General features: G+C 46.2%; 1 protein-coding gene across 1 annotated transcript in view; it reads left to right on the top strand.

Moving 5' to 3' along the window:
- The window catches only part of GRIP2 (glutamate receptor interacting protein 2), a gene marked incomplete at both ends in the record, with an annotated part of 214,105 nt that overhangs the window by 107,391 nt on the left and 82,482 nt on the right, over positions 1-24,232 (top strand). The gene's annotated exons all lie outside the window — the stretch shown is intronic.

Genomic DNA, 24,232 nt, shown 5'->3' with positions numbered 1-24,232 from the left:
GTCTGATAACTACAGGCTGGCAAATCTGCACCTCCTGTCAAACGGGGTAAGAAAATCAGGCCTTGTGTGAATGGAAGAATGCTTAAAGCAGGAAAAGTTAACGATGAGATTTCAGATGGATGTATGCATTTAATTAGGGCTGGGCTCAATTCCCTACTCTACTGTTGGCTCCCACCGATGAGCAAGTTTTCTGCCAGTAAACTGGTGTGGCAGTTTTGCAGGCAAGAAGGTAATGGCAGTTATATGCCACACTGAACGTGCTCATTAGGTTTGATTGTGGACAAAGATAGTTTAATTTGATGTCCTGTAACGACACAGGCCAAAAACTTCATCAGTGTATCCCTAGTAATCTGAATAAGACCACAGCAAAACGTGCTGCCTATGTTTCCTGGCAGGAACGGTATGGATTCTGCACAATAATTTAACATTTCCCAGCATAACACGCCTGAAGCGGTGCAGTTTATAACTCCAAAGCTAAGCTGCGTGCTGCAGTCACCACAGAGCTTTCCTGGCATCCTTCTTGGGCAGGAGGAGCGATGGTGCTCTGTAAGTAACGGCTGTGTTTGTGTATCACCTCCTCACAGCACTCAGTTAAAAGACTGCAGCTGGCACTTAAGCGGGGTAATGAGAACCTGCTTAAAAGGAAATGACTTCTGCCCTTTGGCATGCTAACTTGTCTCAGGCTGTTACTAACTAATTACTTCATTAGCACAGCAGCAACGTAATGTACAGTGAGAAAGCTGTTGGGAGAACATACATGAAGGCTCAGTGTGACCCCGTCTATGCTGGCATCTGCAGCCCACGTCTGCAAGAGGCTTTCGTTCTCCCGACTCAATTGGCAGTCAGAGCGAGCAGTGCAGTGCATGGAGATAAGAGTGTTTTAATTTCTTGCTTCAGGAGACTCAGCGGTCTCCTTGGAAAGACTGATGCCTTGTCCGTGGATTTGCAGATTGAACAAACACACTGTGCCATTTAATTATTAGAGAATGGTTTCAGCATTTTCAGGAAAAATTTAATATAGGCTTTGGATGAATCTGGGCACCTGCAAGGCAACATTTCTTACCAGGAGAAATAGGCAGCACCACTTTGTTCACTGCTCTCTGGGATAACACAACAATCCTAATTTTCAAATCTCTGCAGTTTTCTCTTGCAATAAAATAGCTGCTATTTACTGCTACCGCTGAGGCATTTCCAAGTGAGTACCTGCTCTTATGCTCTGGTGTTGTGCAGACACTGAGCATCCAGAACCTGAGTTTTTGGCTTGCTGTGGATGCTGATAAGACTGCAGCATCACCTCTGAAACACTTCCAGAGAAAAATAATAGAATATTTTTACAGATGAGTTGTTGGGAACTTCTTGTTATCTGATAAATTGATGATGAAGAGATGGCTAAGTTAGAAGTTAAAAAAAAAAAAAAAAAAAAAGAGATGTGAATATTTAAATTAGCATTTTCTTTGCTTTGGAACATAATCCAAATGTTATTTTCCCACTTGAATTGTTGAAAATGCCCATAAAATTGTAAGCATTCAGCCTTCCTGTCATAGTGGGGCGTGAGTTATGGAGAGGACAACTAGGAAGCAGCACGCAGCCATCACCTTTAGCCTTCCCTTGTCTTTACATCACCTTTGCTGAATTCTAGTCCCAGTTTATACGAATCATGAGCATCTCAGTGATTTGGGTTGGCATGCAGTCCCTGTGAGTGTTACTTTTGAAACACTGATGAGATTGGGGCATTGCTCCAATGAACCTTGTGCTGGGCAGCTGGAGGGGCTGGGAAGTTCTAATTCAGGGACATGACTGCACATAGCTGAAAGTGAGCTGCTCAATTCCTACCACGGGACCTTCTGTGGAGCTGCTGGATTTGTAAAAAGCTGCACAAGATATACAGAGAATGTGTCAGAGAATTCACCTGCGAGTACAGAAAAGAAGAAAGGCTTTCAGAACCCCGAGGGTGAAGGTTAATGACTGAAACCTGTTTGTCTATTTAGCTGAAATCTGTTTCATGGCAGACTGTCACTTTCCTGAGTTTTTGTCAGGGTAATTAAACCTAATGGTACCAGATCAAACTTCCCCCCGTTGTTGCTCGATTGGACGCTGTGGCATCACGCAGGGGAAGGCTGCAGCCTCGCTAATTAGGGCCAGGCGATGTACTTGTAAAGCATAATTTAGACCATTTCCTTTTGGGAATTGTCTACTAATCGAGCATGGTTTCAGTGAGACCATTTGTTGTTCATGCTGTCACTGGGCTCACTCATTAAGGATGATCAATTAAAGCAGTGCAGGTGTCAGTGTGTCAGGGTGTCTTCCCCAGCCTTTGCTGTGGGCAGAGTGAGCGTGTGAGAAGTTCAGCCTTGCTGAGCTCTCAGTCTGAACCCCGCAGCCTAACATCCTGCGTGCCTAACATCCTACATCCCTAACATGCGGCCCAGTCATCTCCAGGAGTCCATGGAATATCTGATTGCCATAGATCGACTCGGCCCGAGTTTGGTTCAGGATGTTACTGCATTGGATTTGCTGCTTCTGTATCGATCCAGCTTTGCTTGTCTGACAGACTACTTGTCTCCAAGTGCTTTAATGGCATGTTTGGCCAATGCTGTTTGCTTCTGCCTCTCTCAAAGAGCTCCCACACTCTTTCGTGGAGATCTGTTGTCTGCTAATTGTGGTGGCTTATCTCCATGTGCTCTACTGAATTCATATTTTTGAGAGAGATCTTCAGCCTATCACTGCATGGCTTTCCACATGGTCTTTTTTTAGACAGTCATACAACAAAGTCTGCTTACTAAAGATCAGTTTTTTAACAAAGTGCTGTATTAAAAGAGCACAGGTTGCTTCATACCTTTTTCTGGCGATATCTGAAATCACCCCAATTAGGAGTTACTCACGTGTTGTTTCTTGAGCACAGCCATCACAGTGAACTTTATTTTCCTTTATTTTCTAATGAAAGATGTACACCGGTGAACCAGTTCAATGCATTCTGATCTACAGTAATGATAAAATGGCTGTTAGCCCGGTACCAATAAATGTCTCTTTATACTTTTTTGCAGACATTGTGCAAATATCTAAGGTAAAAAAAAGGAAAACCCTCACTTATATTGGTCTTCCCACTGACAGCATCCATAGTCATAAAGAATCGATACCTATATAAAATGAACTCAGAACATCCTTCAAACTAGTGAAGAGGAGATGAAAATAATAGGAAGAAATTCACAACAGCAGTGCCGTTGGTATTTGTAATGGTAATGTGTTCATCCATAACTGCACCTGTTTGCAAGAGACATGCTGCCTTTTAAAACCCTGAGTACAATGTGTAATTTTCGGGATATGGATTAGACACGCAGGGCTTTGCATTGTTATTGCAGAGGAAGGGAACAAGCTGTACGGCAGCTTCTAGGAAGGAATGAACTAATTTAAAGTAAGTTCTACTCAGAATAGTTACTGCTCCTTTAATGTTGTTCTGATAGGTATTTTTGAATGTTTATGTGAATAGGGGACTGTTTTCTTCCATTCCTCTACAATTTGCCGTTATAAAAAAAAGCCTAATCATTACCAGATATGCACAGAAGCATGCACATCTATTCTGAATACTGTATATTCATTAATCACACTGCATTTTGCTTTATTTTTGTGATACTCGGTGTATATCAGTTTTCATTATCCTCTGGCATTATTCGCAATGGATTCTGAGGCTTGGCAGAGCCACTTCAAATACCAGCCTTGATAAATGGTAATAGATTTCCCATTATACAAATGCTCTTTTATCCTCTTACTTTAATTGCTGCATTTCTCACTCCTTCTGTTGTGTGCTTCTGATGACCAGTGTCCCTACAGCCATTTCCTTAGCTGAAATGAGGTCTGGATTTATGTGCAGGAGAGCTGAAAACACGCTTGTTTCAGTATCAAGGAAAAACAGCTGTGGTTTGTTTCTAACTGGAATTTCCTCTGAGGTTAAGCCAATTCTCTTGGGACATCCAGGCAATTCCCCTGGCTGGCCAAGTTCTCTGCAGCTCTCAGAGGAGAGAATGCCAAATCTTAACAGTTTGCATCCAAATGCGCTTAAATTCCAGTGATGAAACCAGAGAGAGGAAGGAGTGGCACTTTTCCTCTGGTCTTATTTGTTGACTGGCAATTCAGCATCATTACAGCAGGTACAATCTGGAGCAAAATAATATTTTCATAGAATCATTAAGGTTGGAAAAGACCCCTAACATCATCATCCAACTGTCCACCTACCACCAGTGTTGCCCACTGACCGTGTCCCTCAGTGCCGCATCTCCATGGTTCTTGAACGACTCCAGGTGACTCTGCCACTCCCTGGGCAGCCTGTGCCAGTGCCTCACTGCTGTTTCTGAGAAAAAATATTTCCTGATATCCCACCTGAACCTCTCCATTTTGGTTGGACAAACCATGTAAGTTTCCTCTGCTACATCTCCTGCAAAATGAGTTGGAGACTCATCTTCTCAGTAGAGGTGAGAGAAAGAAGAGGAACTTAGAAAAGAGCAAGTAGCTGTGGGTAGGAAGCAAGGGATCAGCTTTCTATCTCAAAAACCAGAACATTTAGGGCCCAGCATGGATGTATGTTTCCCAGTAACATCCATATTTCCAGGCTTGCTGGCTGTTAAATAATACCAGCAAAGCTTAAAGTTCAGTTGCTCAGCCAAACTTGTACTGCTTGACTGAAATGTTAGGTACAAACTTCTTCTCTGCAGGAAGAGTGGGATGGTGGTGGAAAGGATATCCACAACTGGGTAGGGAAGCAGAAATTAGGAAGGAGAAGTATGCTGCAGGGATGCGGCTGGGACAGTTTGCTGTGGCAGGAAACACACCAGTAGGTACAGTCCCTGGTGCAAAGAGTGTCCAGTCCTCTGAGATAAAAGATGGACAGGTGGGGAAAGAGGAAGAGGGAAGAGATCAGCTGCCTTGGGCTCCTACAGCTGAGGCAGTACGGGAGGGTCAGCCCTGCTGCCTGGCCCCATCCCTGACCCCAACATTGGCCCCTCATACCCAGCTCAGCAATGCTCGTGGGCTGGGTACCAACAGCAGCCTGTTTCTCACACACTGCAGATGTGCTCAGGCATATCTTCTGTACGAAGCTTTAAATACGTACATTGCATCTAAATGTATCTATACTTAATCTATATGTACACACCTGTCAATGCTTTCAACTCTATATTTTAAAGAAAACAGGATTGAGTCAAGAAGGAAATCTCTGGTGCTGTTACATAAAGATTGATCTCTGAAGCACTGAGGGTTTATTGAGTTTAGAGGGCTGTAATTGGAATTCTTGAATTTGAAATGCAGCCTCGGCTCCTGCGGGACTGTCATTTGTGCTGTGCCACTTGTTTTCAGAGCAGCTTCCAGCCCTCTGCTTGCTGGAAAGCTTTCTGGGTCGGTGTGCGTTAGGCTCTCCTTTGGCTCTGCATTAGTACCTCTTAGTCTGAATTTACCAAATGGTGTAACTGTCCTTCCAGCCTGAAAAGGTGAATGGTGACCCAGGTAACAAAGTGCAAAGGCTCAGAAGCACAGCTCTGCTAAGAGCAGATGTCAGAAGGGAATTAACGTCCTGTCTCTAAAGGTCCTCCTGAAGCCATGCAGTGCGTTGCTGCCTGCAGTGGTTGATCTGTGGAAAGAAGTTGTGATCTCTGAAGTCAACTATGAGATCAGCAGAAATGTTTGCTAGAGAAGGCGATCTGAGACTTTGCGTTAGTCAGTTCCCAAGTGTCCATCTGTTGTGGGCACCCTTTGACTCTTGGCCATTGATTTGCTGGTGGGGATTTCTTCTGTGCACCCGGAGTTTCCCCACAAGCTCCTGGAAGGCTTTTTGGGACTGTGCTAAGAACCACTTCAGCCATAGTGTCAGTCCCCAGAGAGAAGGCAAGGAATATTTCCTTCTTCTAGACTTCCTACAAAGTCTGTGAACTACTCCTGGTGTCATTTGGGTCTGAAAGCAGATGCCAAATGTCTGGTCAATGCTCTCAGATACACAGTCTGATTTTTGGGTGGTCCTTTGTGGAACCAGGGGCTGTATTCGATGATCCCTGTGGGTTGCTTCCAGCTCGGGATGTTCTATGATTCTAGTAAAATTTGTTGTCTGGTTCTGCAAGGAGGAGGTGAGAATCAAGATGTGTCAGGCACTGGGGAGCTGGAGTTCCCTGGTGCTCTGTGTGTCCCCAGGACTGCTTTGCTCTTGGGCCTACGGGACGTTGTTGCTGGCTTCTGCAGACTCTAAAAGTTCTTTATAGACTCATATAATTGTTAAGCTTGGAAAAACCCTGAAGATTATTAAGTCCAACCATCAACACACCCCATCGTGCCCACTGACCACATCCCTCAGTGCCACATCTCTACGGCTCCTGAAAGCCTACAGGGATGGTGACTCTACCACCTCCCTGGGCAGCAGTGCCACTGCATCACCACTCTTTTGTGGAAGAGTTTCTTCTACACAACTTGTGCTAAAGACTCAGCGTGTGCACCAGGGCTGGGTTTATGGTGAGCTGGTCCCATAAAATTCAGGGCTTTTGTGCTCTTGCTCTGATAAGTTCTGGATTAGCTTTGTGAAGTGCAGACATACCCCCGTATGTGCTAGGGAGCAACGTTACTTTGCAAATGAATATGTTAATGCAGTGCCAGCTTCCCAGCAGGAGGCTGGAGATAGATCTATATACATTAATTGGTGATTTTATTGATCTAGACAAGATAACAAGACAAAACAGCCCCACACCAAAACTCCTGTTGGAAAGGGTCCGCATCCCCTCTAGCGCTGTCTTTGCTGTGCTCCCCCCACACCCTTCCCTCTCAGTCCCTCTGCAACTCCATAAAGCACGACTCCATTTCACAGTAATCATAAATTAATTTAGAGCCGGCAGCCCCTCGCAGAGCCAGGCAGAGGTGCGGGGGGAGAAGCAGCATTAGAGCCATGTGAGCGGGAGCTGGCGGCTGCGGTCGGAAGATGTTCGCTGTTTCGCTCAAGTGCCGGCTCGGGGTGGTGAGACGGAGGAATAAAGGTATGGTGAGAGCAGAGAGCTCCTGCCTGCAGCAGGGACTTGGAGGGGACCCACCGGAACGCTTGCTTTTCCTTTGCTGGACAAGAGGGAAAAACTCTTTGGCTGTGTTTGCATATGTGTTGGCAGGGGCTGGGGGCAATAGGATTATTTTACTTTCTTGCATGCTATCCATTTTTCAGAGATATTTGACCAACTCTTACGATTTTTAGTCTATCCATCTGCCACGGCTTTTATTACAGTGAAGCAGATTTAGGTGCGTGTGGGGTCTTACAAGATTTCCCTCCTCCTGCTGGAGCTGTGCTGGGGGAGGTGCTGGGACACAAGCTGGCCCCGTGGTGCTGCTCGGCCATCCGGTGTTTGTCCCCCTCACTCCTTCCAGCAGAGGAATGAGTTGAAGGGATGAGAAAATGGGGAGGATAACGGGGCAGTGCCTGGGCTGAAAATTAAGGATGATTTGGGAAGTGAGAGGCAGCATTGCGTTAAGTATATCTCAGCACAAGTTAATCTGAGGCAGGACAGTTACTCAGCTCACAACCCTGCAGAATCGTTTGCACTGAGAAACAGAGAAATTCCTTGTGCCATACTGTGACCCCTCATCCCTCTTCAGGTTGTGGTTACTGGACCTGTCCGCCAGGCTGCTGCCTGGGCAGCTTTCCAAGGAAGTTGGGAAAGACTGTTCTGACTTGAGACATGGGAGGAATAAGTTCATTTCTGCCTGCAGAACACTGGAAATATAGCTTGGGATTGTAATGAAGGTTAAAAAAGTGTTCTCCTTGGTCTACCTGATGAAGTTGAGGTGGCTTTTGTTCTGTTGTTTAGAATTGCTTTATATTGCATGCTTATCTTAGAGACAGATTTAAATAAGAGAATCACTAATCCAGTACTGAGTTGTACTGCTTTGATCAAGGATTAAACTGAGCAGAAACTGGCTGTTGGGACTAGAGCTTTGAAATAAACAGCCAGATAGAGATGTTGTACGCTTGTTGTGTACGCTGTGGGACAGCTGTTGTTTAAAGAGCATCCCCAAACTGAGCAGAACTAAGCCCTGTTGCCACCAGGATGAGCCTATTATGTCTGGGGAGCAAGCAAGGATGGGAGCTAGTGTGAGCTGTGCTAGCAAGCAGTGAACCCTGCTGCACTTCCTATCACGTAGCTCTAACCTCTTGGCTATCTGCTGCATCCTAGCAATGGCCAGGACTGGGGAATTTTGTCACTTGGCACTGAAAAGCCCAGCTACGTTTTGTTTCTGAGAGAGGAGGGAAAATAGAGCAAAGGGTCTGCAAAGTGGAGTATAAAAGGGAGTGGCAGATGTCCCAGCCCAAGTGTCTGTCGATCTGTCTGTCCTCTTGTCCGGGCACCAAGGTGACCCCGTGTCCCCAAAGCACGTGGCACTGCCTGCTGGGGGACTGCCCCTCTGCTCAGCTGCCATCACAGTGTGACATGTATTGGAATCTCAGCTGTCAGCTGCCATTAGATTTGTATAGCTTTAAGTTTTCTCATCCTCTCAGAAGGGGCCCTGGCAGAGCTCTTCTCACTGGCACATCTTAGGCAAGCTTTCCTCCAGCTGCATTTCCTTTCCCTGCCTCGAGCTCTTCTTGCTCCTCCCCAGCTAATCCCCTCACTTCAGAAAGAAATTTTTGCTGTCAGTCCTCTTGGATTCCTGCTTTCCTTCTCTTGCTGAGCCCTTGAGCTTTTCCTGGCATGATGGATGCTAGTTAATCCCATAGGCAGTGCCTCCCTGCCACAGGGCCTACAAACCTTTCAGGGCCCCTTTATCCCCAGTGGGAGCAGCCAGCAGCCTGTGGGAACAGCCCCTTGTCCTGTACAGAGATTCAACTTTCCTCAGTATTAGTGGGATTTCCCATTGGAAAAGCCAAATAACGTGAGCAAATGCTATGAAGCAAATATCTGCTGGAAGAGCTGTTCCCCCATAACTGTGTCACCACCGTGCATCCCACTGCTGCAGTTTCTGTGTGACCGTGCCTGACGTTCAGCTGAGCTCAAATTGGGCTGTTTGGAGAGTGGGGGCCGGTTTCCCTTATAGTTTCCAATTACTGCAGCAAATCAACTATATTTTATAAATAAATAAACAGTAGTGGTGGAGATTCTAAATCATTAACCAGACACATGTGTTGGCTGAAAATTAGCAAATTAGAGCAATTTAAGTGAGCGCTGGCTGCTCCCCCAGGCCTTCAGCTGAAGCAGGGGCTCTGCAGAAGCACTCAGAGGCCTGAATCTGCTGCTGCATTGAAAAAAAGTGGAGGTTGGAGGTGCTTGAGCTTAAAATGTTTATTTTTGTCCACTCTGATTCCTCCCAGTGTGTGGTGTGAATAATGTTAGAGTAATAAAAGTCATTTTGCTCTTTCTTGTCAAAAGCTGTCATTTGGAACATGCCAGACGTCCAAATTTGTGAAGGAAAACAGATGTTCTGTTTTTCTTTTACTTATCTCTGGGTTTTCCAGCCTTTTAAGTATCACTGGGGCATGTTTACTACCCTTTTTTCTTTTCAGTTTGGATTAGATGTGTCCTTTTACTTTTGTTCTTTCTTTTCTCGTGTTGAGTGAAAACTGTGAAAAGGAAAGCAAAGAAAACCCAACCCCTCACCCAATGAACAAACAAGAAGAACGTGTTCAGAAAAACTGTCTAACAACGGGAGACTTGCAATAAAATCATGGATTTTGGCACAGCAGCTATACTGAGATCTAGATTTTTCAGTCACCATATTTGTGCCTTTAGGCATCCTGACTTGTTCTTTGGACAGAGGTTACTTTGTCCTGTTCAGCATAAAAGGACATCGGGGTTTTTTTTGCATTATTTTGCTGTGAGGAGTTTCGTGGAAGTCAGTCCCAGGATCTGGGAACAAGCTCTCACGCTGTGCTGGTGCGTTTGCCATGCAGCAGTACAGTGCCATAAAGCATCCTGGCTGTGCTTCATAGCAAAAAGCATTTCAGCAGTTGGGTTTTTGTCACTGCAAGAGTTACTGAAATAGTTTGGATCTCCTGTTGAAAAGGAACATAAAAAACAGGAGAGGTGAAAAATGGGCCAAGGTGCAAATGCTGTTTCCAACTTTGGAGTGGTGCTAAGTCCAGAGTGCTGCACAGCCCAGTGTTGAGATTGGAAGGTCCTACGGAGCATCCATCCCTGGAGCAGGCAGCAATCATTACTGGTGCATTCATCCTCCAGACCTGGAGTACCCAGTAAAAAACAAAGCAGTTTTTGTTTAGCTGATGCACAGCCAGCGCACAGAGAAGCCAGGCTTCTGCCCAAAATGCAGCCATGGTGCAGAGGTTGAGCTAAGGCTGAAAGCTCAGTTGTACCCTTGCTTGGCCATCCATTCTTCAGGTTGGTCACTGCCTCCTGAGGTTTATCCTCAGCTGCACTTTCCATAGCAGAAGATACCTCAGAGGCTGCTGCGGTGAATATTGATGGGCTCATTCTCTCTGCAGCCAGGAAAGCCTGGCAGTGGTAAGCATAGGAAAGCTCCCTGAGCCTGAGCCACCACGCTGGGGAAGGCCACGATTCCTCTTCTGTCAGCATGGCTACACTTCAGCCCTCTCCATAATTCATGAATAACTCATGATCAGGCATGTTTTATTTATGCCTCTTAATGAAGCTCATTTTTCAGCCTGGTGTCGCAGCATCCCAGGTGACTGCCACCTGCTCTGAGCGCCGTGTGGCTCCTTCAGCTTCAGCTCATCCCTCATCTTTCTCCAGGCTCCAGTGGCAGAGAGGATATTGGTCTCCTAGGGAGGTAATTGAATGAAAAAGGACCCTTGCTGCCTAGAGGCTGGCAGTGAATCGTTACAGCAGAGCCACTGTGCAGGACTGTGAGTCCCAGGCTGTTTTGGTTGTGGCTTTGCTTCATCGCTGCTGAAGTCACAAGCTTTTACTTTTCCTTTCAGTAGTTGCTGTCTTTCAGCAGCATACAACTGTCCTAAAACCAGAGTGTGTGCAGGGACATGAACTACACAGAGTAGCCATGAAGAGTATTTCATGAGCACATGTACAGGGCTTGCTGCGTGATGTCTGACAGAAATCATAAAAACCCCACCTGGTTAGGACAGGTTGGGCTTTACAAGCTTTAAACTACTGCAAAAAAAAGGGGTCAATTCCTTGTGCTTCCTGTGTATGCCTGTGCCTCCTTTCCTGCTTTTGCATATAGAACCTTGTGCAGACCCAGCTCCTCTGCTGAGCGCTGGATTTGTCATTGACCATCTGACTCTTCAGGTCTCTCATAACCCGTCTCCAGGCTCATCCTCAGAGTACATGAGACAGGCACATATTCAGATGACGTTGTGGTTTGACAATTGCTATTTAACTGTTTGTTTGTTTGTTTTTAAATAAAACTTCGTTCACAGATGTGAGCCCAGGATCAGTATAAAAAGTTTTTTTATCTTAAGTATTATTTCAGACATTGCATCTTTCTCCTTGCAAACTGTGTCTGGGATTACTCTGAGTCTGCTGTGGACTTGACACCAGAGGGGGTTTGGATGTTAAAACCATGGATCAAAGAAAGTTGTTTTTCCCTGATAAGTAATTGAGCTACTTTGCTACTGACTTACATCCAGCTGTGAGATTGGTGCTTATTTCTAAGTCAGTGAATAACATGAAGCAGCCTGGAAGTAATCATTTAGAACAGCTGAGGAAACACCTTTGTCTCCTATTCCCCTGCTCCAGTAGAGCTTTTTGTCTGTGTCGTTGCTTTCCGTGTGCACAGCATCAGGCTGCATACTCACAGGGATGTGCCAAATCACACTTCTTCGTTTCCTTTGGAATTGATGCAGGGTTGTGCAGTCGGTCTAGAGGCCAATCTGCTCAAATGCCCAAGGGCCATGTCAGGGAACTCGCTGCTGTTTTACCTCTGTTAGCCTCTCAGTTGCTCTGATCTCTCACCGTGGCAGGAAGTATTTCTGTTTTCATTATGAAGATCCACCCACATTTGACAGTTGAAATTCTAAATTTGCTGTATGGGCACCCGGGTAAATTTGGATAATGCTGTTCTCCCTCCCAGCAAAAGTCTCAGAAGCCGGGATGCCCACCAGGCTGCCCTGCACTGTGGCATCAGAAGCAACCAGACAAAATTAGAGCTTCACATCACTAAGAATGAATTTTCTTCCTTCTTTCTGCTATATTTACCTACAAAAATATATTTTTTTTTCTTATATTCAAAATCAGTTGCTGGAAAGATAGGAGCTCTAGATTTCTACAGACTGTTGTTGCTGGCGGGAGGTATTTTATACCCTTACTGGTACATCTATGTTTCCTATCCTGCCTCTGTGAATACCTGGAATGAGGTTTCCATTTCCTACTTCAGTGGATTTACTGTGATGGATAAAATGAAGTGGTTTTAGTAACACAAAGTATTTTAACAATGCACTGCAGAAGGATGAGAGGGCAAAAATAACATGAAGTGAGTTTTCAGCTTTCTGGCTCTGGTGGAGTCCTGAGATTATACCAAGGCGCTGTGTTAGTAAGGTATGATCTGTATGAAAAAAAAAAAGAAAAAAAAAAAAAGAATGCTTTTATGAGTTATGGATGCAAATAGAAACTAAACAAGATTGGCTTCTGCTGTAGGCTAAAATTAGGATCATTTTCCCATTATTTCCAATGAATTTGATGGTCACCAGTTGCACTTTGCAGCAAAGAGCCCCAAAGGAGCAGTGCCCCACCAGCTCCCCTGGCTCCCTGCTGCCTTACACAGACCTGTGGGTGCAGGGAAAGGTTCAGGCTGTGTCCCTGCAGGGCAGGCTCCCTTTGTGCTGTCCTCTCTTATATGAGCTAGTTGCATCATGAAATCTTTTGAGTTGGAAGAGACCCTAAAGGCCATCAGTCCAACCCCTCTGCAATGATCAGGGACACCTGCAGCTCCATCAGGTGCTCAGAGCCCATCTAGCCTAACCTTGGCTGTCTCCAGGGTCATCCACCATCCACCACCTCTCTGGGCATCCTGTGCCAGTGCCTCACTGCCCTTATTGTAAAAAACCTTTCCTTAGTGTAATTCCTGAAGAAATACTTGGTTTGCATTCTTTCCTTTTCATAAGCATTTATAAAAGCTTCTTTTCCAAACATGCTGTGTGCTGGAGCTGTGTCCTTGCCAGCCTGGCAGCCCAGCGCTGAACTTTTCTCCTCTTCTTGGTTTCACTCAGACCCTGAGGGCTATTGTAACCTAGTTTTTTGTGAGCAATTTCCTTTCCTCTCCCCTCCCTCTTGCTCTCTTGCTTTACGGAGTATAGCCAGATTAATCACACGAAGCTGTGGAAATTAACAGAGGTAATTCAGGGCCTGGTAACTGGTCATGGGAGGGCACAGGGAAGCATTTCCTTCCTTTGGAAATCACCACACGATTTATCAATCCCCAGGATGTCTGTCTGTGATTCCTTTTTTACAATCTATTTCAGGAAACACAAAACCAAAAGGAAGCTAACTGCCTTTTCAAATAAATTGTCTGTGTTCATGACCAATACGTCCCTTCTCATGCGAGTGCATTGAGCTGTAAAGGAGAAGTCATGAGATAATGTTTTTTCCTCATACACACTGGCCTTTTTCAACCAAGAAAACGTGCCTGAGCAGAAACCAAGTGCTTTGGACGCTTGTTCAGAGTTCTGCAGCAGTTTGCTGGGACTGCAGCACTGCTGTGACTGTGCTGCCTCTACTTCTTCTGCCAGGTAACAGCAACAGGACAAGAGGTGATGGCCTTAAGTTGCCTCAGGGAAGGTCCAGCTTGGATACCAGGAAAGATTTCTTCTCTGAAAGAGTGGTGATACACTGACACAGGCTGCATAGGGAGTGGTTGAGTCACCAGTGTCCCTGGAGGTGTTCAAGGAAAGGGGAGAAGTTGAACTGGAGGATGTGGTTTGGTGGGCACGGTGGGAGTGGTTTGGACAGGATGATCTTGGAGGTCTTTTCCAACCCTAACAATGCCGTGATTCTGTGACAGATCGGCGTCCATTGCACTGGGGCCAAAGACACTGCAAAAGAGTAAAAGCAATTGAGTATCACCGCTTGCTGAGATCTGTATGTGTGTGCTCTTCACCACGATGTTTCGACCTAAGCAAGAAGTTTTGAGAGTCAGCATTTTCTCTGCATGGCCGGGTGCTCAGGACTTTCACACAGCCAGAGCTCCCCGTGCGAGTCCCTGCTGTGCCTGATGGAGGCCTGGGGCTGGAACTGACCTCTCAGCTCCTCTAGGTTTTCAGCTGCGACATGTACAACCTCTACCCCAAAAATAGTTCAGTTCTAGCAACACAAAAAAATACTTCCCACTCAAATCTGCCGCCTGTGCAACATGAACTGCTCAGAGAGATGGATCTGGTAACACAGGTGTCTCCTGCTGTCTTCCTCTGCCTGGAAGGGAGAGCTCCAAGGCAGAGCACCGGTTCATCCATTGTCTGTTCAGCGATCCCCTGGAAAATAAATCAGTGGCCAGTTAGTTATCAGTTCCTGTAATATCCCCAGATATTACCAACACCCATGTCCGTGTTTCTCAGGGATACTGGCAAGATTTTTCTTTGACAAACTCATCCCAGGTTGGTGAAATAAGAAGAAATAACTCCTCTTTGTTCTCATAATAGGTAGCTGAACATTCATAAAAACGAGACGGTTTCAGAAAGCAAGGAATTTAAATAGTGATAGGGTGTCTGTGTTCCCCCCCGTAAAGTAAGCATTGCTTCCCTGTTCATTTCTTATGCATTTTCTTTCTTTGAATCTATTCTTGTGTTTTCTGATGAACTCCCTTCGTGCCCTGGAAGCAGCTGCTGCTTACAGTTTTGTCTTCAAGCAGTGATCATAATAATAGATATTAAAATGACTCAGGAAATTCAGGTACTAGCAAACCTGCATTATACAATTCTTTCTGAGAAGAACAAAAAGCAAGGAAATATTGAAAAGAAATGAAACAGACTGATTCGAACAACAAAAATCAATTCTAGCATCCCTCAGAGGGTAAATTAAAATGATTATAGTACTTCTGATATATTTTTATTGGAAAACAGTCAAGAACTGAGGATTTGTTGAGTAAGTTCAGGCCTTGTCCGTGTGTCTGTCTGACAAACGCCGTACCACCTGGCTCAATGGGTTGTGCTAGGTTCAGGCTGCAAGCAGTGCATAAGTGCTGGTGGTTAAAGACACCTTGATTTTGGGAACCCACTTTATTTGTCTCCTCTACTTGAGCTTGGTGTAATGTGATATTTTCATTTTCCAACAGTTTCACCACTTCTTTTCCCCTGCATGTAAGCATCACATACTGTTTGCTGAATATTTCACTTGTTCTTATTTAGACTGAAGGTTTCTGTTACCACTGGCCCTTAGGGGACCAATTCAGCTGCTCTGAACCAGTTTTGGTGTTCAATTCTATCTTTTCAAAGAGCCGCATTTCCACATCAGTTCAACCCTTCGTGTGCTGGCATCTTCCACACTTCTGGCTCAATGAATGTTTAAAAACGCTATTTCTCCCTCCTGTCTATCCTCATACATACATATGCCTCTGCTATCTAAATGATGGGGGGACATGAAAGTCATGCTGCGAAGTGGAGGGGATTTTAATGTAAATGATGAGCCACAAGGGACGCAACCTCATTCTGGCTGAGTGAGGTTTTATGCGCAGAAATGCAAAATATTCAGCACGTGTATCGTTCAAGTGTTGCAGCAAAGCCTCACGAAGGCAGCGAGCGCCTGAGTAAATTCCGAATTGCTGACCATGTCTCAGCTCTGCCCCATCCGTCTGTCGTGGCTGTGAACACATCCTGCAGCATCCTGCTGCTTGTCGTGTCCTTGTCCCGAGAAAGTCTTGACTTTGTCTTGACACTCAGCTGCATGCAAGTCAGACTCTACAGGACAGAGGTACTGGAGCCATAGCAAACTCCCACACAGTAACACAGCATCTGTGCTGGGTCTGTTTGAATTGGAGTTATTGTGTGTTTGTTTTAGTAGTGCATAAAGCCCACCCAAAAGCCAGAACACTGCTTTCCCACGGAAACATGGCTCTGAGCTGATTCTAGCCCTGCCTGATAACAAAGGAGGTCTCAGGCTGATGACCAAGTCATTGAGGATTGGGATCCGTACATCTGAGCGATGTCCTCTCAGCTCTAGGAGGTGTGTTATTAAAATGAGGCTGTCAGCACCCCGAAGAGAGCTGGGGGCGGGCAGTGCATCTTCCATGCGGTTTGATCCTGCCTGACTTGTTAACACTCTCTTGCTTTTGTGATTAATTATTTAATCCTCTCCCTCACTACCAGGGTAGAATAGTGCATCCCCCGTTTCTGCTGAGATTCACAGTTTTCCCTGCGAGCCACCTTGAAGCACAGCACGAGGAGACCAGGGCTGCAGTGCTGGAAGGGTCCATCCAGTGCTGCAGTCTCTGGTGGGGATGTGGGGACAGTTAGCCCTGAGCAACCCGTGATGCCAACACAACTGCTAGCTGTGAGGTGGATTGAGTGATGGAGAGGCATTGGATGGGGGTGGCTTTGGCTCCAGATGCTGTCAGACATGATAATTACAAATTGGAGGTGAACGTGTCAGTGAAGAGACTTTATTTCAGGAGTCAGGCTTGGCAACCCTCTTCCCTTTCTCTTTTGGATGCCTTTGAACAGCTTTCAGTTCAAGTTTTTGTAATCACCCGGGCGTAGCTCCTTCAGCTGCTTTGTTTTGGACATGCTGCAAAGACCTAAAGGTGCTTCTCTGTTCTCTGTGTCCAGCGCTCATGTAACAAAGCTGCTGCCCATGGTAAAGTGCTTACCTGAAGTGCTGGTGTGTGCATGGGAGTAGGGGGAATTTGTGCTCGGTGGGTACCAGAGCTCTGTTTTCAAAAGGGTGAGCTCAGTGCTCAGCAACAGCCGAACCATCGCCTGTCCTCTGCAGGAGGGCTGCAGAACCTCTCACCACATGCAGCCGGGGGCTGCCAGGTCCTTCCTCCCTCCTTGAGCATTCTTGGCTGCTTCCTGCATGAAGCCCCCGCTGCTGGATAAGGCAAAGCCTGAGGTATGAATGATTAGCAAGGAATTAGCTGTGCTTTCATTACAAGACAGTCTCCTCAGTTCCTCTGGTGTTTGCATCTTCTTTCATCTCCTGCCTGTCATAGGTGCCTCAACAGCTGTGGAAACTCCAGGGGGCTCTGAAGGGAGCAACAACCCAGAGCAGGGGGTGAGGGCTCATGCTTTGGCCCCACAGATGTGGCTCAGGGCTCTGGGTCCAGCCTTTACCCCACTACAGTTGCCACTGGCCAGCTCACCGCTCCATGAAGTAGCCAAGTGCCAGCTCACCACCGAATGTGTTAGGAAAGCAGATTGCTTAATGCCTAGGAAGCTGATGGAGTCTTAGGCTGGATTTCTCTATGTTTTATCAGGGTCTATAAATTAAACAGAAACTTACGGTGATGAGGAAAGGAGCCCAGGAGAGCCATTATTTGTTGGTAACACCTCATGTCTAATGGTTTTGCTACGTGTTAATTGAAAGCACTGGAAGTTTTAGCAGTAACACCTGAAGGCAGCAGTACTGAGTGCAGCTGTGAGGGGCTGCATCACTCACAACCTTGCTGTTCAGCAGTAACCAAACATGTTAATGAAATGGCTGAATGAAATGGGGCCACAGGGCCCTGGGTCTTTGTTTATAAAGCTTGGGTCCCTGCCTGCGCACCCATTTATTCTCCCCCAGTGCTATCCGTATTGCAATTTCCTTACCAACCATAATTTTCCGACTGGCTTATCCCTATTTTGGTGGTGCCTGGTGTGGTGGGGAATGTTTACCATCACCGTCCCCTTCCCTGGTTGAGAAGCAGTGATCTGGAAGGAGTTGCCCCCTTCCCTGGGAATCCAGCTGGTGGAAATGATGTCTTTTTCTGATTAGAGAATCATAGCATGTGCTTCCACCTCCAGTGCCCATTAATAGCTCATAAATAACCCACTAGGACAGAGATGTTGAGGATAACACATGGGCTGGAAGGGATCCAGGGCAGGGGCTGGACTCACTGCCTGGGCAAGCATTCACAGCCAAAGTGGAATTCAAAAACCCAGAGTCCCTTCTGTATGAAGGATTGGGTCTTGACACATAAGCTTTGCCTCATACTGTCACCTAATGCTGTTAGTGCCCCTGGAACTGTACATGTTGCAGGGAAATTGCTATACATAACAGTCGGTGGGAAACTGGAGATAAGAATGTTTGCCCTCTCATTTTTCAAGAAATTAGCAGGAAAGGACAGTTTTGCTACAGAGAAGCGTACAAACTGATCAAATGTTTAAAATGCACATTTTGTACAACATCTTGGTAAAGTCCTCCTTAGAAAATTGTTAAATCTCTCAAATTATTATCTAAATAAATATTTTATTGTGTTTTAATTCACTTTATTATATTGCACCATGACCTGAGCACCTTGAATTCATAAATAAAAGAATTATTACGTGCAGTCATTACAACATGAAAATTAATTCTTAAGTGCTTGGAGTCTTGCAAAAATTTCAGCAGGTTTTCTAAAGCAAGTGATATGAGTTCATAAACACGCATTTTTCCGCTCTTAAAACATTGCAGGTCAACAGAGTACTAGAGGAGACACTAACAAAACCTGTGCTCTTTTATTGAGAGAGCAGAGCGTTTGGAAGGCAGAGTACCCAGCTGTTACACTGCAGCACTCTAATGGCACCTCTGGACACCACGATAGTGATAAAGCATGACAGCATTGTCTAACAAGTCAATTGATAACCAGTTCTGGGAATGGCAAGAGAGCGTGCTTTAGTTGCCATTCAGCACAGTGTTCTCCATTTCAGTGTCTCTAGAAGATCCTCTTAGCAAGGGGGAATGGTGAGGTCTTCTCCCCTTTGTGTAAATGTGCACTTCCAATGGCCTCTGGGGCAGCGGATGCCCAAAATTGAGTTGGATGGTACCCAACCTCTGGCACCCCCCCTTTGCGAAGCTCCTCGCTAGCCAGGGGGTGTCCCAGAAGAAGATAATTAGGCTTGTGCGAGTTCTGCTTTCTCTGATCCCTAAGAAAGAGTTAATTACAGCCTTCTCCCTTTTGCTCAAAGGTGGCTGGGTATTATCATCAGAGCTGTAATTATTCATGCTAATTACTTATTTGGAGAGGGAGAGAGAATGAGAGAGTGAAGCCCCAGACTCCACATCAGCGATTGGCAGAGCAGAGCAGACCAGGTGCACTCTGTTAGGGTCGGATCAAGGTGGGGCTTGGGGGTGGCAGGAGGTTGGGGATGCAGGAGCAGCTGTGAGTGGACACCAGCAGACCTGGCCCTTCTGATGCTGCCGCCTCCTCTGGGACTGAAGAAAAAGAGCATGCACTTCTTGCAGACCTTCCTCCGGTGGAGGGCACTCCGAGGTAATCCTGGCTGGAGCCTTTGTTGATTCGGTGGCTTAATTAACCTTTTGCTCTCTGCTTTTTCCTTTGATTTTGAATCTCCCTAGGAGGGAGCAGGGTGGGTTGTGAGCTGCTTGGTGGAGGGCTGTGTGTGGGCTGATTATTTCATTAATGGAACAGGAACTTGGGTGACCCCTGGCTGCCTCGGTGCCAGCGTGCTGCCCGAGCAAGTTGGGGAGGGGAAAGAAGGTGATGTGTTTTGTCTCTCCTACTTTTGTGCTCTTAATAAAAAGACTGCCTTCTTTTGGAGGTGTATTCCTGTAAATGAGTCTGGGTTTGCATATTGAAGCCAACTGGATTTAAGCTCTCCCTTTGTTGGTGGCAGGGGGCACCTGTTTATTTGATGGCACCAGTGAAATGCTTGGAAGGCAGCAGTGTGGTGAAGCTGAGTGTGCTGTAGAAGCTGGGATCAAGTGGGAAAATGCTTCCTTTGTGCAGGCAGTGGGAAGTTGCCTCCTTTGGTGCACCTGGAGGGATTTGGGGATGGAGGTGTGCCCTGAGTGTGGTGGCACACGACGGCTTTGTCCAAAGTGAATGAATTGCTCTGAGGTGGGAGACTGCTGTGAGGGCTTGAATCGTCCCCACAACAAAGTGGTATGCCGTGCTTTTATTTTTCACTGGAACAGTGGGAACTGCATGTTCTCCTTGACCCAGGTCACTGACTGCTCCTGGTAGCTCCTCGGTGCGCAGATCAGTGCTGACCGCTCAGCTGTGATGCAGGTTGCTTTTTTGTTGGCTCTTCTGCTTTAATCCTTTGGTTCCTGCAGTTCTTAAGGCTAAGGAAGAACAGCCTTGAGACTCATGTTTAAAAGTAACTTGAAATATGCAGGTTTTAACAAAATAACCACAGAGAGCTGCCCCTTCCTTTCCCTGTTCCTCTCCATTCTGACAAAGGTCTCTGCCATCATTCTTACGGCCAGCATCCGTGTGCTGTGCTGGAAGCCAAACTGGACTGCTTCCTTCAGGAGATCTTAAATTCCTCTTGTGTTTTATCTTTCTACTTCAGGAAAGACTTGCCATAATCATATTATGAGTAATCTTTTCACCTGGGCATTTTATTACTTGTTTAAATTGCACAGACTTTCCATTCCCATACCTTTTTCCTGCCAGGGAAAGCTGGCTCAAGCACAGTGAGCTGAGGACCACGGGGACGTGGGGATGGGGAGATGTTCCCTTGCCAGTATTGGGGCAGTTTGGATTTGCAAAGAGGTTGGAGGTGGGGATCGCTGTCCTAACAGATAGGGTGATGCTGAACCTGAGCTTAAGATTTATTTCTAGTCCTTTAAGTCTTTTGCCTGCTGCTTATTGGGAACAGAAGGCACATCCAGAAAGACAAGGAATCCGAATTCACTGCAGTGCTACAATCGAAATAGCCTTTATTTTAAGCCCACACAATCCTTCCAAATCTACACCCTCTGAAGACAGCAATTTTTTTTTTTTACTTCTCTTGAAATGCATGGGCACTAAGAACCTACTTGCTTCCTAAGGAAACTGGTCGAAATAGATTTTTCTGTATATGTGTTTCGCTCTCTTGTTTTTTCCCTTTCCCTTTGTGTCTTCTGAAAATTACCCTCACCCTTTGTGGTTCTGACTCCAGGCTGTGTGTAAGGGTACATTATCCAACTAATTGCTACTTAATACTTTCCTTTGGACATTAGATTTCCCAAACAATTCCTATATAAAGCTGTTGCACAGCATTATAGCAAGCTTGCTTTCGATCTGCCTGTGGTTTGCTCCTCGAGGCAGGGTTACAAATGAATATTGACCTTCTTGCACCTGTGTCACTCAGTAGCCTGAGGAGGTCTGGAACCTTTGGGCTGTTGGCCTGATCTTTGCTTAATGAAGTTTAAAGGCCAGGTGTTGGTGCCACTGGGGAGGAGAACAATGCTCTGGAGGCCAGCAGGGCCCCTGGGAGACCACAGACTTCCTACTGTCTGTGTGGGACCAAGATGTGAGGGAAATACAAATGTCCATGGAGGAATGGCGTATGGCAAATGGTGCACTGCTCTGATCAAAGTCCTGCAGTTGTGGGACCCAACAGGAGCAGAATTTACTTTGAAAATCTCCATGGATTATGTCCTTTTCAAACCACTCCATCTCCTATTTCTGCCTTGAGATCAGAGTTACCTCATGTAGGTAGGGAGGAACTCTGAGATAGGACTTTCCAGCCCAGCTGTTGCTGTAGGGAGCAATCAAAAGAGCCGTCAGATACTGCACTCTAAATGTCCCTGTTGGCATGGGCTGGTGCTGGGCGCTGGCTTGAATTGGGCTATGGCCAAAGCTGTTTTGCTGTGATGGTCTTTGTAGCTGTTCTCCAGGAAAGGAAGGTGACCAGGCTGCCAGGACAACTTGTCCACTTGCTGCTTGATGCTGGGAGCTGCTGCTGTGTGTGTTCAGCTTCTGGAGGATGACCAACGTGCATCCCAGGGATGTTAAGATATGCTTTGTATGAAGCTGGCTCTGGGAGGAGACGGATTGAGAAAGCTGACTTAGTCTGTGTCAGCCACTGCAGTAGTTGGGGCAGTGTTGCAGTTTTCCTCCATTTTTTTTGCTGACAAAATCTGTTAATTAGAAGGCTATATCAATCACCACTCATTGTGTTTGACACACCTGAGACTTGATGCTAATTTGTGGACCTGCTCTGCATGGCGTCTGTGTCTGCCTGCCTGTCTGTAGGGAATAGGGCAGTTAGTAAGCAATAAAAGTTCTTGCTCCATCTCTTCGCAGCATATCTGTGTGTGGGGGAGCCAAAATGGTCAAGAGACTGCATACAAAACCGCGCAATTTTAGTGTATAACAAAAAAAAAAAAAAAGCCTGTAAGTTAGCTATGAAAATAGCAGAGATGAGAAAAGGTGTTTTGCTTGGAACCCTGATTTTTTTTTTTTTTTTTTTTTTTTTTTTTTTTGTGAGATATGACTTTTTCCTTATTTTGTCCTCATGACATTGATGAGGGCATCCTGTGCTGCCCTCATCCCCACCAGAACTTCAGAACCCTTTGTCAAGTCTCTCTGTGTCATTTTGTCTAAATGGTGACGTGCAGTGGTGATGCGATGTCTGCTTCTGCTGAGGGTGATCAACATGTACATATGTGTATATGTATTACTAATGCTGAGATACGTAACCAGTTTCGCCTACATTCTTGTGCCTATGCAGCGCTTATGGTGGGGATTTCATGGGCCATCCCCAAGCTCACAGACAGACATGTTGCAGCTTCTGTATTTTCCGTTCCATGCTCAGCTGTAACTACAAGGTCCTTCATGCATTAACGGTCATCTTTCCTTTTTCCAGCGTATACTGAAATATTCTTAACAGTATTACCTTGACAATTAATAAGCTGTGCTGCCCTGGCATTGTGCTGTTTTGTTTTCTTAACTCCTGCAGCATTATGCACACATCCATACGTACAAACCCACCGCGTTGTTTTCTGCTGAGGTTCCCACCAGCTGCAAAGCTTTGGTACGTTAACTTTTTCTTTATTGAGCCTTTGCAAAACTTAAGTTCCTGTGTGAATTTTGCATGAGGGGAGCAGCAAGAACAAATGTCAAACCAGGATCTCTGTTCATGTTGAAAGGATGAGAGAGAAGATAAAAGGAGTATCTTGTGCTTGTGTTAGATTCATTGGGAATGTGAATGAATCATTATGATGACTAGGCCAGGCTCTCTCCTGGCTTACAAACCTGAAGGACTTGGTGCAGTGCCTGATTCTGCCTGATACATGGGTTTCTTGTGATGGTTGTTATTATTTTTTAATTGTACAGCTGCTATTTGTTCTGATCAGCCTATATGGACAACAGCAACAAACAGTCCGTGCATTGCAGCAGCATTTTTTTTTTCTTGCCGGGTGATGCTGTGACCCTGTGTGCGTGTGAGGGAATAAAAACATTGAACTGCATCTTCTCTGTCCCTGCTCTCCTCCCCCAGCCCTGCGTTAGCCATTTTACAGGAGCTGTAGGCCCTCGCAACTGCGAGCACATGCTGCTCTCTTGCGGAGCTGCGTGCATTGCAGGCTGAGCCCAGCTCGCAGCAGGCTGCTCGCCTTGCAGCCTTAAGTGGGTTGCTGTGCATGAAAGGCCTGGTTTAGCAGCCTCTAAACAAGTGATGCTCCGTTTAGGAATGGGAAATGGGATTCGCAGGTGATAAAATGAGGGTTTCTCCTGTGCAAAACTATTTCCCCTGCATGGGATGTAGCACAGAGGAATTGTTTGTGGAGCTGGCTTGGCTTTGGAGGGTGGGTGAGTGAGAAGGATGGAGTCGGTAAAGGTTCTCCATTCTGTTTCAGAGCTGAGCTGACATGGAGAGCCCACCTAATTTGTATGTTAGAAACCTGCCTGCATGCCCAGCATACTCCCTGCATATCCTGTGCCTGCTGTGCCACAGCATGAGGCAACCGGTCCCTGCTGAGTACAAGGCAAGAGGTGGAGCAAACTTGAGATCTGGGCTGCTCCCAGAGGGGAACAGGAATTGTAGCTCTACTGAGGAACCTGCTGAATCCCGACGTTGTCTTTGCAACTCTTGGAAGCTTTACTAAATAGTGCTTATCGTGTCTGCTAAAAGCAGGGTCCGTTTTGGAGAGAAGCTCTGTTGTCTCTGAAGGACAGGGAACAGGGAAGGTTTGAAGCTGGGCTGCAATCACAAGAGGGCAGAGCTGGCTCATGGTCCTGTACTTCTCCAGCCCTGGAGCTGGAGGGACATCAGGAACCAGCCTGCTGCCCTGTGCTGGTGGCAGTCAGGACTGTGACAGGTACGGGGCTGTGAGCATGAATGTGCCTCTGTCCTTCTGACCCTGGCCTTCTGCATCAGTGTTACTGGGGGGGAATATATGAGTAAGATGAGACCCTTGCTTGTGACCCTTCTCTGGCAGCAGCACTCGTGCTG

The sequence above is a fragment of the Tetrao urogallus genome (assembly GCF_951394365.1).
Source record: "Tetrao urogallus genome assembly, chromosome: 10".
Lineage (NCBI taxonomy): Eukaryota > Metazoa > Chordata > Aves > Galliformes > Phasianidae > Tetrao > Tetrao urogallus.
This window is presented reverse-complemented; position numbering and strand designations above follow the sequence as displayed.